Here is a 15007-nt window from a genome sequence, read left to right on the forward strand (position 1 = left end):
TTAACTCTGACCAGCAGGGAAACTTAGGACAACTGAGTGCAGATCCTGCCAATTTCTACCAGTTCCAACTGTGCTTTAAGTCTCATTGCAAAGCCTCAGTTAGAAAAAGGATCACCTCAGGGTATCCAACAAGAAGAAGAGTTGTTTTCTTTTTTTTTTTTTTTTTTTTTTTTTAATATACCATAGGACTATGCAGTTCAATCATCAATCATCTTGGAAAGCTCAAGGAGGAGGTCATCCTCATCCTTCCCTGGGTCCAAGTCGAGCTCGGCTTCCAGTATGCCGTCTGAGAGTTCCCAAAGTAGCATCTCTAAATCCTCGTCTACAGATACGGGCGCGTTGCCTGTGGAACTCAGCCGGCGTGTCCTTGCTTCTTCTAGCTGGGAAGAAGCTGAAGTCGAGCTTGAGAACTCCATTGGCTCCACGGATTCTGCCTGGCTTCCAAGATGTGCTTCAGGTCTTGGCAGAGCAAGGAAGAGAACAATCAGTATATGCCATTTCTTAACGGGAAATCCCTTTTCTGCAAACCGGCTCTTAAAACCGTAGCCAACCCCTCCTGCACTTCAATCTTACCCAGGGATTGTTATTCAATTAACCCAGGGCTACATTTAGAGCCCAATATATTAGCAGGTACATTTTTCAGTTTGGGGGTTTCTCTGTGAAGCCAGAGCACCCGGAGTCTAGCAAAGATGGGAAACCAACATGGCCTCCCGGAAGCCCAGTGTCCGAGAACTACATCTCCCGGCATGCTCTGGGAAAACAATATGGACTCCCGGAAACCCGGTGGCCAAGAACTACATTTCCCAGCACTCCCCAGAAAATTGAGCCTCGCAGCGTGCCGTAGGACGCCATTTTTTGCTCTGTTACATTACCGGTTTCGTGTTTATGGAGGGTTTTCCCGCCGTTTTGGGGGGTTTCCCCTCAATTTCGGGTTTTCAGCTCTCCATTTCAGAGTTCTTCCCCGCAATTTTGGGGTTCCTTCCCCTAATTTGGTGCTTCGCCCCCCCCCACTTTTGGGGTTCCCCCTCCATTTTGGGGATTCCCCCCAGTTCCAAGCCCCCCACAATTTTGGAGGCCCCCACCATCCTTTCTTGGCCTGCCACCCTAATATTAAGGTTCTTTCCCCCAATGTTGGGGTTCTCACCACATGTTTGAGGTTCCTTCCCTTAATTTGGGGCTTAGCTCCCCGGGATCTGGGGCTTTAACCCCAATTTTGGGGGTCCCCCCCAAGTTTGGGGATTCCTCCCCAGGTCTGGGGGGGGTCCACATTCAATTCTGGAATTTCACACTTCCATTTAAGTCTTCTTCCCCCCAATTTGGGGGTTCGCCCACCCAATTTTGGGGGTTCCTCCCCTAATTTGGGGGGGACACAACCGATTGTAGAGTCCCCCACCCTCCTTTTTTGGGTTCCCCCCTAATATTAAAAGTTCTTCCGCCCAATTTTGGGGGACCCCACAATTTTGACGTTCCTTCCCCTAACTTGGGGCTTCAACCCTTCAATTATGGGGGGGGCTCCCACCCTCTTATTTTGGCCTTCCGCCCTAATATTAGGCCTAACCCCTAAGAACCTTGACCCCTAACGCTATGGCAACCACGGATCTAACCCTAACCCCTACCCCAACAAACCCTAGAAACCCTAACCCTAAAAACCCTTACAGCCCTAACCCGATAAAATTTACCACACTAAACCCCTGAAGACTGTTCTGGGGGGTCCACATTCAATTCTGGAATTTCACACTTCCATTTAAGTGTTCTGCCCCCCCAATATGGGGGTTCGCCCACCCAATTTTGGGGGTTCCTCCCCTAATTGGGGGGGACACAACCAATTTTGGGGGGGACACAACCAATTTGGGGGGGGACACAACCAATTTGGGGGGTCCCCCCAATTTTAGAGTCCCCCACCCTCCTTTTTTGGGTTTCCCCCAATATTAAGAGCTCTTCCGCCCAATTTTGGGGGACCCCACAATTTTGACGTTTCTTCCCCTAAATTGGGGCTTCGACCCTTCAATTTTGGGGGGGGCTCCCCCCTTAGTTTGGCCTTCCACCCTAATATTGGGCCTTAGCCCTAAGAACCCTGACCCCTAACACTACGGCTCCCACGGATCTAACCCTAACCCCTACCCCAAAAAACCCTAGAAACCCTAACCCTAAAAACCCTTACAGTCCTAACCCGATAAAATTTACCACACTAGACCTACGCCTAAAAGCCCTAACCCTAAAAATTAAGACCCTCTAAACCCTAACCCAAAACGTAAAGATTCTCAAAGCCCTAACGCTGGAGACCCTAACCTTAAAAAAAAAAAATAAGACCTTAAAACCCTAACCCTAAATACCTGACCATAACTAAAACCCTAAGACCCTAACCCTAAAAACCCTATCAACACTAAAACCACCAAAATACTTTAAAACCTTAACACACTAACCCCCAAACCCTAACCCTTGTAACTCCAACCCTAACAACCTTAAAATCCTAACCCTAAACCCTGGAAACCCTAACCCTGAAACCCAACCCTAGTGCCTTAGCCCTGAAACCTTAAAACCCTAACACCTTATTAGAAACACTCTGTAACCAATACCATAGGCTCAGGCAAGTATCTCAGTGAGGTAGCATTTTTATTCACGATTGCAATGGCAGGCGTCCCACAAGCCACCTACTAGTTCCATAACACAGTTTATATAATTTTTTTTTTCCTCTCGGTGACCAGGACCCTCCCCAGTTTCCCCATTGACTGGGTAATCCATGTTCACAATCTATCCAGTGCTTCACAGAAAATACACAGCTGCTGGCCTGTTACTAGTCAATTTTATTTTTTTCTTGACTGTTTTCCTCTTTGAGGTGGTAATGTTTCTTACACCGTGATTTCCACCCAATTGCTCTAAGGATTCTGGTTGTCTGCATTTTACAAGGTTGTCTGTTAAGCTTTCTTATCACTGCAAGCATATATCAATACCACCTTCCTTCCCTCTAAACGATGTAACTCTGTGCAAAAACATTTTTATTCCCACAACCTTGATCCCCTTACCCTAAAGTCCTTATTCTCTTTAACCCTAACAACTCTAACCGCAACCCTAACCCTTCATATCAACCCCCCGACGCTAATGACACTGACTAATGATCCAAACCCCAAACCCCAGGCAACCAACAAAGAAACAGACACAAAGCTGAAAACTACAAAAAAGGCAAAACCCTGGATACAGACCCCAAATCACAAACACGCTACCAAAATGCTACAGAAAAGCCCCAGACGCAGGCCCCAAGCACTACAGCTAGGCCCCAGAAGCTCTAGACACATCCCAAAGCCAAAATGCAATCCCCAAACACTACAGAAAAGCCCCCAAACACCAGACACAGGCTGCAGAAGTCTACAAGCAGGCCCCAGCCACACCCGGATGCAGACCCCAACTGTCCACAAGCAGCTCCCAACCCACCCCCCCCATGAACTGGACCCCCCACCACCACCACCCAGATGCATGCCCCAGGCCCCAGGCCTCAGCCCCAGCCCCCACACCCCAGACTCAGGCCCCAAAGGTGTACAACCAGCTCCCAACTGCCCCCCTCAAAGGGAGGCCCCAAAGCCTGCCAGAGGACCCTAGAGCGTACAAGCAGCTCCCAACCCCCCCGGCACAGGCCCCAACCCCCCCCCAGACACAGGCCCCAAAGGTGTACAAGCAACTCCCCATCCTCCCCAGAGGCACGCCCCAAAGGTGTACAAACAGCCCCAACCCCCCAAGACCCAGACCCCTACAGCGTAGAAGCAGCTCCCAACCCCATGCCCCCAAGGCACATGCCCCAACCCCTCCCCCAAGGCAGGCCCTAACAGTGTACAAGCAGCTCCCACCCCCCCCCCCAGACGCAGGCCCCAAAGGTGTACAAGCAGGCCCCTACAGTATACAAGCAGCTCACAACCACCCCCCCAAAGGCAGGCCCCAACCCCCTCCAGATGCAAGCCCGAAAGGTTAAAACCAGCTCCAACCCCCCAACCCCCCCTGCCCCGCGCAGACGCAGGCCCCAAAGGTGTACAAGCAGTTCCCAACCCCTCCAAGGCAGGCCCCAAAAGTGTACAGGCAGGCCCCTACAGTGTAGAAACGCTCCAACCCCCCCCCTTCCACCTCGAGGGAGGCCCTCCCCCCCCAGTATACACGAAGCTCCCAACCCCCTCTCAGAGGAATGCCTAAAAAAGTATACAAGCAGCTCCTAACACCCCCCCCCCCCCAAAAGAGGCAGTCCCCAAAGGTGTACAAGCAGGCCCTCAAATCCCTTAGGTGTACAAGCAGGCCCTTCAAATCCCTTAGCCCCTGCGCCAGCTTTATTGGCGAGCAGCGAGGCTGGGGGGGGAGGGGGGCAAGACAGCCTTAAATAAAATACAAATATAAAAAGTGTTATAAATGGCTGTTATAAATCCAAATAGGATTACAATCAAAGTTTACAATTTATTAAACGAATAGAGGCAAGCAAGCAGCGCTGGGTGCGCCGGGAGTCTCTGCTCCCCCAGGACGCACACCTGTTACGTAAGGCGGCTGGTTTTGATGTTCCCAGGCTAATACATATTCATTACTACTTCGAGAAGAGGCAGGGTTATTAGAATTGGTTTCCGGAATCCGAAACCCTCCCAGGGGCGCCTGCGTACCAGTCTCTGGTGGTCTCTTGGGGCTTGCTCGGGCTGAATGCTGGTTGTCTTCCTCCCAGGCTTTTGTCCTTCAATTGTCCTTCAGCTCCCCCTTCCTCCTCGTTTGGGAGCCTCTGCGCCGGATTTCAGAAACTCTAGCAACATCCCCTGCAGTAGTCAGCACTTTTCCCTAAAAACCCCTTTGTTCTCTTATCACCTAGACCCGGGCCTCGATGTTAACCCTTCAAATCCCTTAGTGACACGAATTGCTGGACCATTCCTTACAAAAGGAAGGATAAAATATGTAGAGGAGCAATGGCACACGCGAAAGCCCAGCGCCGCGGGCAGAGGCAGCGAAGGTTGACGGCAGAACAGTGCTCGGTTTGAACACGGAGAGGGAAAGCGAGGGGAAGGTGGCCGAAGCCGGCCGCAGTCTCTGAGCTCTCCTCCTCCTGATTGTTTTCTCTCAAAGCCATTTCTGTCTGTGTGCGGGCACCCGGAGCCGGCAGAAGTCCCCGTGAAGTCCTTCGGCAGGACGGAGGGCTGCGTGGGCTCCAGTGAGAGAGGGAGTTAGGAGAATCTTATCAAGTAGAGATAGAGCGCTGACAGCGTTAAACTAGGATGCTACTTAGCGTCTTTGCTAACTATGGTGCATTGTGCCAATTAACTAAAGCAAGAAGCCTTGGGGCCCTTACCAAGGTCAGTCTCCTCATAAGAGAGTGAGCCTGTCTTAAGAAACTGGGAGAAACTGGTCCTGCAGATGGACAAGAGCCAAGGAGCAACTGAGTCTGTGCAAAGACAAGAGGTCAACTAGCGGTGACGAGGAAGAGTCATCAATCTTCATGCCCACGACCTCCCGTGCTGCCCAGCGCTGAATAAACATACCTACTTTACAATCTCACTGATTGTGGAGTCCCTTTTCCGCAAGTCACTAGCAGTGGTTTCTTCCGCAGAGGTTTTCCCAGAGCCGCTTCAAAGCTTCCCTCGCGGAGCTGGGGCGTCGCAGGGGGTCGTCAAAGCACGCACACACACACACACACACACACACACACACACAGGCGTTGTTGTCCAAACAGAAAGTATTTACAACAAATTCGACAAGCGGTTTTCCTCTGCCAGCAGCAAATGCCTGAGGGCCCCTACAGCTTCACAAATCATAGCACAAAGAGCCTAAAGTTCCTCTAAAATTTAGGGAAATGATTCAAAATAGATCTGCTAGGGGAAAACGATCACTGGCGGCAGGGTACACAATACACGCGAGTCTCAGCTCTCCTCCGCAGGGTCAGTGCCCACGCCCAAGTGCGACGCTGATGGCACCCGAACATTTGCTGTAGCAGGCAGCAGAGCCAGCAGCTCAGGGGAGCAATTTTAAAAACCAGGAGGCACTTAAACCAACCCTTAATTGACCCAGTTACTGCAGGAGAGTCCCGACTACTCGCCCTGGAGTCCTACTGTCACCAGCAAAAAGCACCAACCAAAGCTTGGGGGAACTTTGGTACAGCACAAGAGAAGGGAGTGGGGGTAGCGTAGCCGTATCGCAGAGCTGCTGCTTTTCACACCATTTTATCATCCCTGATAATTGAAAGTAAGGCCGGGTGGGCTGACCCCACCACCACCACTCCTGGCAGCATGTTTGGTCCACAACACTAGAATAATTATTTTGCTCCCTCCCGCCCCTACAGCTTCATCATCTGAAAAGATTACAGTCAAAACAATGGCATACACAAATAAAAGTCAAGAGTTGACATAGTAACTCCGGGATTTGGGTATCAACTGTCTGAGAAATCAGAACACCCAGGCTTCACAATGTGCCCAACATCGAGCTGTGCCAAGGGGGGGCGGAAGGAAGAAGCTTTCCGTTTAAGCCTTCAGAGCATCGCTCCATCACTACGTCAATTCACAGCCACCACAGCATGCCGATGGACATCTTTCTGTGCCAAAAGAAACAAGTGCTTTGTCCTCTTGATATCAAAGGTAGCCACCTATAGTTACGGAACCATGCACAAGACCTTAACTCTGACCAGCAGGGAAACTTAGGACAACTGAGTGCAGATCCTGCCAATTTCTACCAGTTCCAACTGTGCTTTAAGTCTCATTGCAAAGCCTCAGTTAGAAAAAGGATCACCTCGGGGTATCCAACAAGAAGAAGAGTTGTTTTCTTTTTTTTTTTTCTTTTTTTTTTTTTTTTTTAATATACCATAGGACTATGCAGTTCAATCATCAATCATCTTGGAAAGCTCAAGGAGGAGGTCATCCTCATCCTTCCCTGGGTCCAAGTCGAGCTCGGCTTCCAGTATGCTGTCTGAGAGTTCCCAAAGTAGCATCTCTAAATCCTCGTCTACAGATACGGGCGCGTTGCCTGTGGAACTCAGCCGGCGTGTCCTTGCTTCTTCTAGCTGGGAAGAAGCTGAAGTCGAGCTTGAGAACTCCATTGGCTCCACGGATTCTGCCTGGCTTCCAAGATGTGCTTCAGGTCTTGGCAGAGCAAGGAAGAGAACAATCAGTATATGCCATTTCTTAACGGGAAATCCCTTTTCTGCAAACCGGCTCTTAAAACCGTAGCCAACCCCTCCTGCACTTCAATCTTACCCAGGGATTGTTATTCAATTAACCCAGGGCTACATTTAGAGCCCAATATATTAGCAGGTACATTTTTCAGTTTGGGGGTTTCTCTGTGTTATAAATGACTGAGTTCCAAATAGGATTACAATCAGAGTTTACAATTTATTAAACGAATAGAGGCAAGCAAACAGCGCTGGGTGCGCCGGGAGTCTCTGCTCCACCGGGACGCACACCTGTTACGTAAGGCGGCTGGTTTTTATGCTCCTAGGCTAATACATATTCATTACTACTTCTAGAAGAGGCAGGGTTATTATAATTGGTTTCCCGAATCCGAAGTCCTCCCAGGTGCGCCTGCTTATCAGTCTCTGTTAGTTTCTTGGGGCCGCTCGGACAGGGAGGCTCATATTCTTCCTCCTTATCTAGTGGTCTCTTGGCCGGCTGTCAGAAGTTACTGCACATTCGTGCAAAGTCAGCAGTTTTTCTCCGAAGAAATCCCTTTGTTCTCTTCTCGCCTAAACCCAGGCCTCAATGTTAACCCTTCAAAACCCCTTAGTGGCACGAATTGCTGGACCATTTCTTACAATTCCTCCCTTTTTTTTTTTTAATCATCAATTCGTGTCTCTCCTTCAACCTTTGTCAGTAACAATTGGATTTCATCAGTCAGTTCTCGGGGTGTCCACTTCTTAAGCATCATTATCGACACGTCACCTTTTCTCTCCACTGAAGTCATCACAAATTGGGTGCTATTTATTACTCGCCGTATCAACAACGTAAAGCAAGGTATCATAAAAGGTATAAACAATAATGTCACTATACCACATAAAAATAAAAACAGCATCCTTTTAACCCATGGTTCACCAGGCAACCATGAAAAGAAATCCCAATCCATACCCTTCCAAGTTTGTACTGGGACGTGGGCTAGCTTTCTAATTTCCTTTGTTATCTGCTTGACCACTTTTCCATTATCATCAATCTGTAGACAACAATTAGAATCGTTCAGTTTTCCACATACTCCCCCTTCTTCTGCTAGTAAATAGTCTAAGACCATTCTATGTTGGAATATAGCATTTCTCATTTGAGTGGATTGGTCAGCCAAAAGATCCAAGGCTGTCGCTGTTTGATTTGTTACAACTTCGAGGATAGCTTGCAACCTAATTATTCGGTTCAAATTATAAATAGGTTCTCGGGCTCCTGATATCAACTCATTTGGGTTCCAGGTGGCTGGCCCATAATGCTGTATGATTCTTTCAGGAGGCCATTCATCCTTTCCCCATTTTTGGGCACTATCCCCGGATAAGGAAGTATCAATAGATCGTTTTACTCTGTTCAGGTCATCATATAATCTTATTCCTAAATGATTTCCTTGTGTTTGTGACAATAAAAAGAACAAGGGTCTTATGTACCCCCCATAGCATATTCCCGACCAGTTTCCAGGTAGCCTCTTGTAAGCATGTTTGCCACACACCCAATAATGTCCCTTTAGGGCCCACGTCCCGTTTGGAAAATGACCATCCCATCCATCTTTACCCTTTGGGGCGTGATAATACAGAGTGTCCTTGTTACCGAGTGGTCCTGTTACAATGTCTGCCCCGTTTGTACTCGTATATGCACGCTTCCAAGCTCCCACGTTGGGTTTCCACTTACAGTCACAATTCAGTTCTCTTTGGCGACCTGTCATATTATAAGCCTTTTTCGCCGTCCAATCTTGAGAGTGTGGGAAGCGCCTTCAATCAGGGGGTTGGGCCCGCTTTCAGAGCTTGTGTTACCATTCAGCCCTTCAGGGTGATCCAGCTCCTGGAAAAACTAATCACAATTTTATTATGGGTTTAAAAGGTTCTCATGTTATTTTTCTCAGGACAAACTGATCTTGGTGTGGGAGAAGTCCGGTCGAGGCACTCTCACTCGGCGGTCAATACCCATAGGGGTTGCCTCCCTCGGTAGACCATACACGCCGCAGTGGAGGGTCCTACCCCGGTCTTGCCTTCTCCCTTTCCTCCCTTCAGCCTTGTCCTCTTTATCCAGTGCCCTTAATTCATGCAGAACCTCATTGCTGGGATATCAGTTCCTCTTTAGTCTCAGTTTCAGTTCCCCAGGAGTGGACTCAACCCTCCAGGCTTCGGTAGTTATTGGTCCTTTTATTCTGGATGCGTGGGTCCAACCCCTTCTTGCTGTTCTCACAGCTGTTTCAGTAGTAAGTAAAACAAGGTACAGTCCCTCCCATCGGGGGTTCAATGATTCTTCTCTCCAGGTTTTTATTAAGACCTTGTCTCCTGGTTGTATTTTATGAATAGCAAATCCTAAAGGTGGTGTCTGAGTCATCATCCCAATTTCTCTTATCTCCTGTAATCTCCTTCCAATGGTAATTATGTATTTCTGGATACTATGATCCTCAACTACATTGTTCCCTAGGGGCATCCCTTGAGAATAAGGCATACCATATAACATTTCATATGATGATAATCCAGTCTCACTGTGTGGTTTAGTTCTTATGTTTAAAAGTGCCAATGGTAAGCATTTCGTCCAGGGCAGCTGTGTCTCGATCATTAACTTAGCCAATTGTTGTTTTATTGTTTGATTCATCCTTTCTACTTTCCCTGAGCTTTGTGGGTGCCACGGAGTGTGGTATTCCCACTGAATACCTTTCAAGGGGTACATCCTTCAAATCTTTGTGGCTGGCGTATGTTCGATTATTTGCACACAACTGTGTTCCAACGGTCCTTCTTCTGGAACGGTTCCTAGAAATACTGCTGGATATAACAGGTTAGTCGTTTTCAAGGTTATGTCATCTTGTTCAGTTAGGATTGCCTGATATTTCATCATCCGGCTGGGTGATAACCAGTGCCCCCCCCCTTTGTTCCAAAACGGTTGTTACCATATGTGGTCCAAAAACTTCAATACGTTTTCCCATTTGAAGGCAAATAATTTTCTACTATCTTTATCAAGAGGTATGCAAAAGAAGGCATCCTTTAAATCTATCACGGTAAACCATTTATATTTCTCTTTCACAGATGTTAACAATGTGTAAGGATTAGCTACTACCGGGTGAATATCCTTTGTTATTTCATTTATTGCTCTAAGATCTTGTACAGATCTATACTCGCCATTCGGCTTCTTTACTGGAAAAATTGGAGTATTGTATTCCGATTTACATTCTTCCAGAATCTGATATTTGAGAAATTTGTCAATAATTTTCACTATTCCCGTGCCTAGCTTCTATCTTAAGTGGATATTGTTTGATTCAAACAGGTTTGGCTCCTTCCTTTAATTCCACCTTTACCAGTTGTGCCAGTTTCGACTTCCCTGGTACATCTGTTTCCCGTACTGTTGCTATAACTGCATTTTCTACTTCTCTTGGAATATTAACAAAGGGTTTATCTTTGATCATTAGGATTTGGCCTACTTTGGACTCAGGTACCTTCATTATTAATTCTCCATCCTCAAAGGTTATTGTTGCATCTAATTTGGCTAATAGATCCCGTCCCAAGAGTGGCATCGGGCATTCTGGTACATACTAAAATTTATGGGTTAGTTCCTCACCCCCAAAACGCAAATCAAGGGGTCGTAAGAATGACCATTCTTCCTCTTTCCCTGTGGCTCCAATTATTGTAGTTGTCTTAGTTCCTAATCGTCCTTTTAAACTATTTAACACTGAATATGTTGCTCCTATTACATTTACAGCCTAATTAACACAGAGAAAGAAGCTCCCATAACCAACAAAAAATTCAAGCCTGTCTTCGTTTCCTAGCTTTATTTCAACTAGTGGACCTGCTAGGGTAGATGCCCCAGGTCCCCATCATTCCTGACTGTTGTTTGTCCTGCAGCCTAAGACAATTTCTTTCTGATATCAGGGGCTGATTGCCCTGGAAAGAGGTTAGCCAGTTGCCTCTCTCTCTTTTTTTTTTTTTTTTTTTTTTTTTTTTTAAGCCAGGTCCATTTTTTTTTTTTTTCATTGCATTTCAAAGTTGGTCCAGAAATTCAAAAATTCCATAAATTCCATAGGGGTTTCTTTTGGACCTTGTTGGAACAGATTCTCAATTCCCAATAGCCAATTTAACCAGATTTTAGTATTTACATAATTTCCGGGGTGATTAGGGTCTCAGTGAGGGGGTCGGTCAGGGGAATGCAATGGTTGAAAGTTCCCTGAGCGGTCCCATTGGCAATCTGAGCTCACACACGAACTCAGGTTGTTTCAAAAGTTAGCTGCTTTTCTGTTTCCACGACAACTCTCTCGGACCCATCACGGTCCCCCTGCCCCAGAGGGCTCACACCGCGATTTAGAGATCTCAGCCTCGGGTTGAGGCGGAACTATTAACATTCCTACATCCTCTTCCCCTGCTCATTCAACTTCAAACAGCTCTGTTAAATACTACATGCCACACAACCTTTAACACCTTCAACAACCCTTTTAACACTTCCTTTATCTTTCTCCAGCCCGTACTTTTCTAATGCCAACACCAAAGGCTCAGTCAGGGGCCAACTTAATTCCAAACCTTTTCCCTCCAACATGCTGAAACAACATATCACTATACAACATTTCATCCTATTTCCCTTCTCTCCTCAAAAACATTAATTGCAAGACACTGTTATAGTCGATTGATCCATAAAGTGGCCATTTAGTTTATATAGTGGCCACCATTGATTGCAATACTTAGTGAAAGTCCTCTTGCTTTCTGTGCCCCCATTTCTAACAATATCCTTCCAATGTGCCAATATGCACCCAAGGAGGCTTTTTCTTTTTTAGGACGTCTTTTTTTTTTTTTTTTTTTTTTTTGGATTTTCCCCTTTTCCTTGATTTCCCATTCCCTTTTATTTATTTATATTAGTTACTGTCCCTTGTTTCAATTTCCACGCAAACCTTTTTATTGCAGGTTTTTACTATCTTTTCCTAATCTTCTTCCCAAATGTCCCAATTCTCTGGGATTAAACTCTTCTTTCCACATACAAACTTTACTATTTCAGATTATTAATGAGCCCCATTCCAATCAGAAATCCGCAGGACTTCGGAAAAACACCTGAAGCACTCAGCCTTCTGTCTTCTAGACAAACAATAACACCTTTTCCACAAAATTTACATTTCAATAAGACCGAATTTCAAGCCAAATGCTAATTTTTCTCATGCACTTTGTTAGTAAGCCTACACAAAACAAGGAATCACTCCTGTGTATCCGTCAAGATGGGGTTTTAAAAAGGTATTGAGGCCTAAATAAATTCGCTCTCCCCCTTCTTACCAAATTCCCAGGGCTCAGGCCCGAACCACCAAAGAAGTGACTCTCCGTTCTACCACTTTGATAATCAGTCAGCCCCGCTCCCCCGATACTTGGGAAACTGACCGAACACCACCGCGAATATACCCAAACTTCTAAACTGTTACTTAGATAATGCTCCCACCTTCCTCCTTGACACAGTCAAAACATTTAAGAACAAAACAGGATTACAAGATGCACCACCGGGGGTGGATTGTTAGGATATAGAGGTGGTAGGTTATCCAATGACTCCCATTCATCATCTTTTTCTTTTTCCTTTTTTTTTTTTTTATTTTTTATTTTTTTGTTCTCTTCTTCGTCAAACTTCTCGTCTGCTTTTAGTGTAAATATTGAGGCTGGAAAAGGACGTGAGATCCTGATCCATAATCCTGCATAATCACTTTCCTCCTGGCTAAAAGGTTCCTTTGAATTAACATGTATATTTAAGGCCTGGCAAACCCAGTCTTCAAAGGATCCGAAAACGGGCCAAAAGACATGTGGTCTTAAAGGCTCCTTTGGCCATTCTGTCATACAATACTGAACCATTTTTAATTTACTTTTTCCCTTTTCTGGGGCCCCTATCGTTCCAATTTCTAATCATTATCCCTAATGGACTTTCTGGTGGTATGTCTGGTAATTTGCTCCCTTTTCTCTGGTCCCGGGTCTTCAATTTTGTCTGACCCATCTAGGAATTTTACTGTGGCAATTCCTACAGCCCTTGGTTGCCTTAGTGAGAGTGTCTTGCAGGGGGTTTAGGACCTATCACCCACCCACGAATCCTATAGGAATCGCTTCGGTCCTTCACCGGCCAAGTCCCTCGCGGGAGATTGGAACCGCGGTTAGAAGACCTCCACAATCGCTTCGGAACTACGTTCCGTCTCAGTCACACTCTCACACACACAGGCAACCGAAACCCACCCAACCGAACGGTATACGCCTTAAATACTTACGACTCCGTCGTCTTCGTTCGGATCTTCGCGCGCAGAATTACGGGCAAAATACAGTGCTGCAGCCGGCAAAGGGAGCTCATAAAAAAATCTAAATCTTTGCTTGCCCTTATTCAGGTTCAAGATGGCATTAGCCCTGACCTGACTCGAACAGGAGCCACCAAATGGTGGGGGCGCCCCTCCTAGATCAAGTCAGAATTCAGGAACCAAGACCATCCCGGACGAGCCCCCAATTGTTATAAATGACTGAGTTCCAAATAGGATTACAATCAGAGTTTACAATTTATTAAACGAATAGAGGCAAGCAAACAGCGCTGGGTGCGCCGGGAGTCTCTGCTCCACCGGGACGCACACCTGTTACGTAAGGCGGCTGGTTTTTATGCTCCTAGGCTAATACATATTCATTACTACTTCTAGAAGAGGCAGGGTTATTATAATTGGTTTCCCGAATCCGAAGTCCTCCCAGCTGCGCCTGCTTATCAGTCTCTGTTAGTTTCTTGGGGGCCGCTCGGACAGGGAGGCTCATATTCTTCCTCCTTATCTAGTGGTCTCTTGGCCGGCTGTCAGAAGTTACTGCACATTCGTGCAAAGTCAGCAGTTTTTCTCCGAAGAAATCCCTTTGTTCTCTTCTCGCCTAAACCCAGGCCTCAATGTTAACCCTTCAAAACCCCTTAGTGGCACGAATTGCTGGACCATTTCTTACATCTGTGAAGCCAGAGCACCCGGAGTCTAGCAAAGATGGGAAACCAACATGGCCTCCCGGAAGCCCAGTGTCCGAGAACTCCATCTCCCGGCATGCTCTGGGAAAACAATATGGACTCCCGGAAACCCGGTGGCCAAGAACTACATTTCCCAGCACTCCCCAGAAAGTTGAGCCTCGCAGCGTGCCGTAGGACGCCATTTTTTGCTCTGTTACATTACCGGTTTCGTGTTTATGGAGGGTTTTCCCGCCGTTTTGGGGGGTTTCCCCTCAATTTCGGGTTTTCAGCTCTCCATTTCAGAGTTCTTCCCCACAATTTTGGGGTTCCTTCCCCTAATTTGGTGCTTCGCCCCCCCCCCACTTTTGGGGTTCCCCCTCCATTTTGGGGATTCCCCCCAGTTCCAAGCCCTCCACAATTTTGGAGGCCCCCACCATCCTTTCTTGGCCTGCCACCCTAATATTAAGGTTCTTTCCCCCAATGTTGGGGTTCTCACCACATGTTTGAGGTTCCTTCCCTTAATTTGGGGCTTAGCTCCCCGGGATCTGGGGCTTTAACCCCAATTTTGGGGGTCCCCCCCAAGTTTGGGGATTCCTCCCCAGGTCTGGGGGGGGTCCACATTCAATTCTGGAATTTCACACTTCCATTTAAGTCTTCTTCCCCCCAATTTGGGGGTTCGCCCACCCAATTTTGGGGGTTCCTCCCCTAATTTGGGGGGGACACAACCGATTGTAGAGTCCCCCACCTTCCTTTTTTGGGTTCCCCCCTAATATTAAAAGTTCTTCCGCCCAATTTTGGGGGACCCCACAATTTTGACGTTCCTTCCCCTAACTTGGGGCTTCAACCCTTCAATTTTGGGGGGGGCTCCCACCCTCTTATTTTGGCCTTCCGCCCTAATATTAGGCCTAACCCCTAAGAACCTTGACCCCTAACGCTATGGCAACCACGGA

General features: G+C 47.1%; 1 long non-coding RNA gene across 1 annotated transcript; it reads right to left on the reverse strand.

Moving 5' to 3' along the window:
- Positions 1-4289: 4289 nt before the first annotated feature.
- LOC308187158 lies at positions 4290-14794 on the reverse strand. Its single transcript, XR_013944490.1, has 2 exons — positions 7197-14794; positions 4290-7082 (listed from the first exon to the last, which is right to left on the reverse strand). It is a non-coding gene; the product is annotated as an uncharacterized lncRNA (long non-coding RNA).
- Positions 14795-15007: the final 213 nt, after the last annotated feature.

Source organism: Anser brachyrhynchus, assembly GCF_964034855.1.
Source record: "Anser brachyrhynchus genome assembly, contig: SCAFFOLD_99, whole genome shotgun sequence".
NCBI lineage: Eukaryota > Metazoa > Chordata > Aves > Anseriformes > Anatidae > Anser > Anser brachyrhynchus.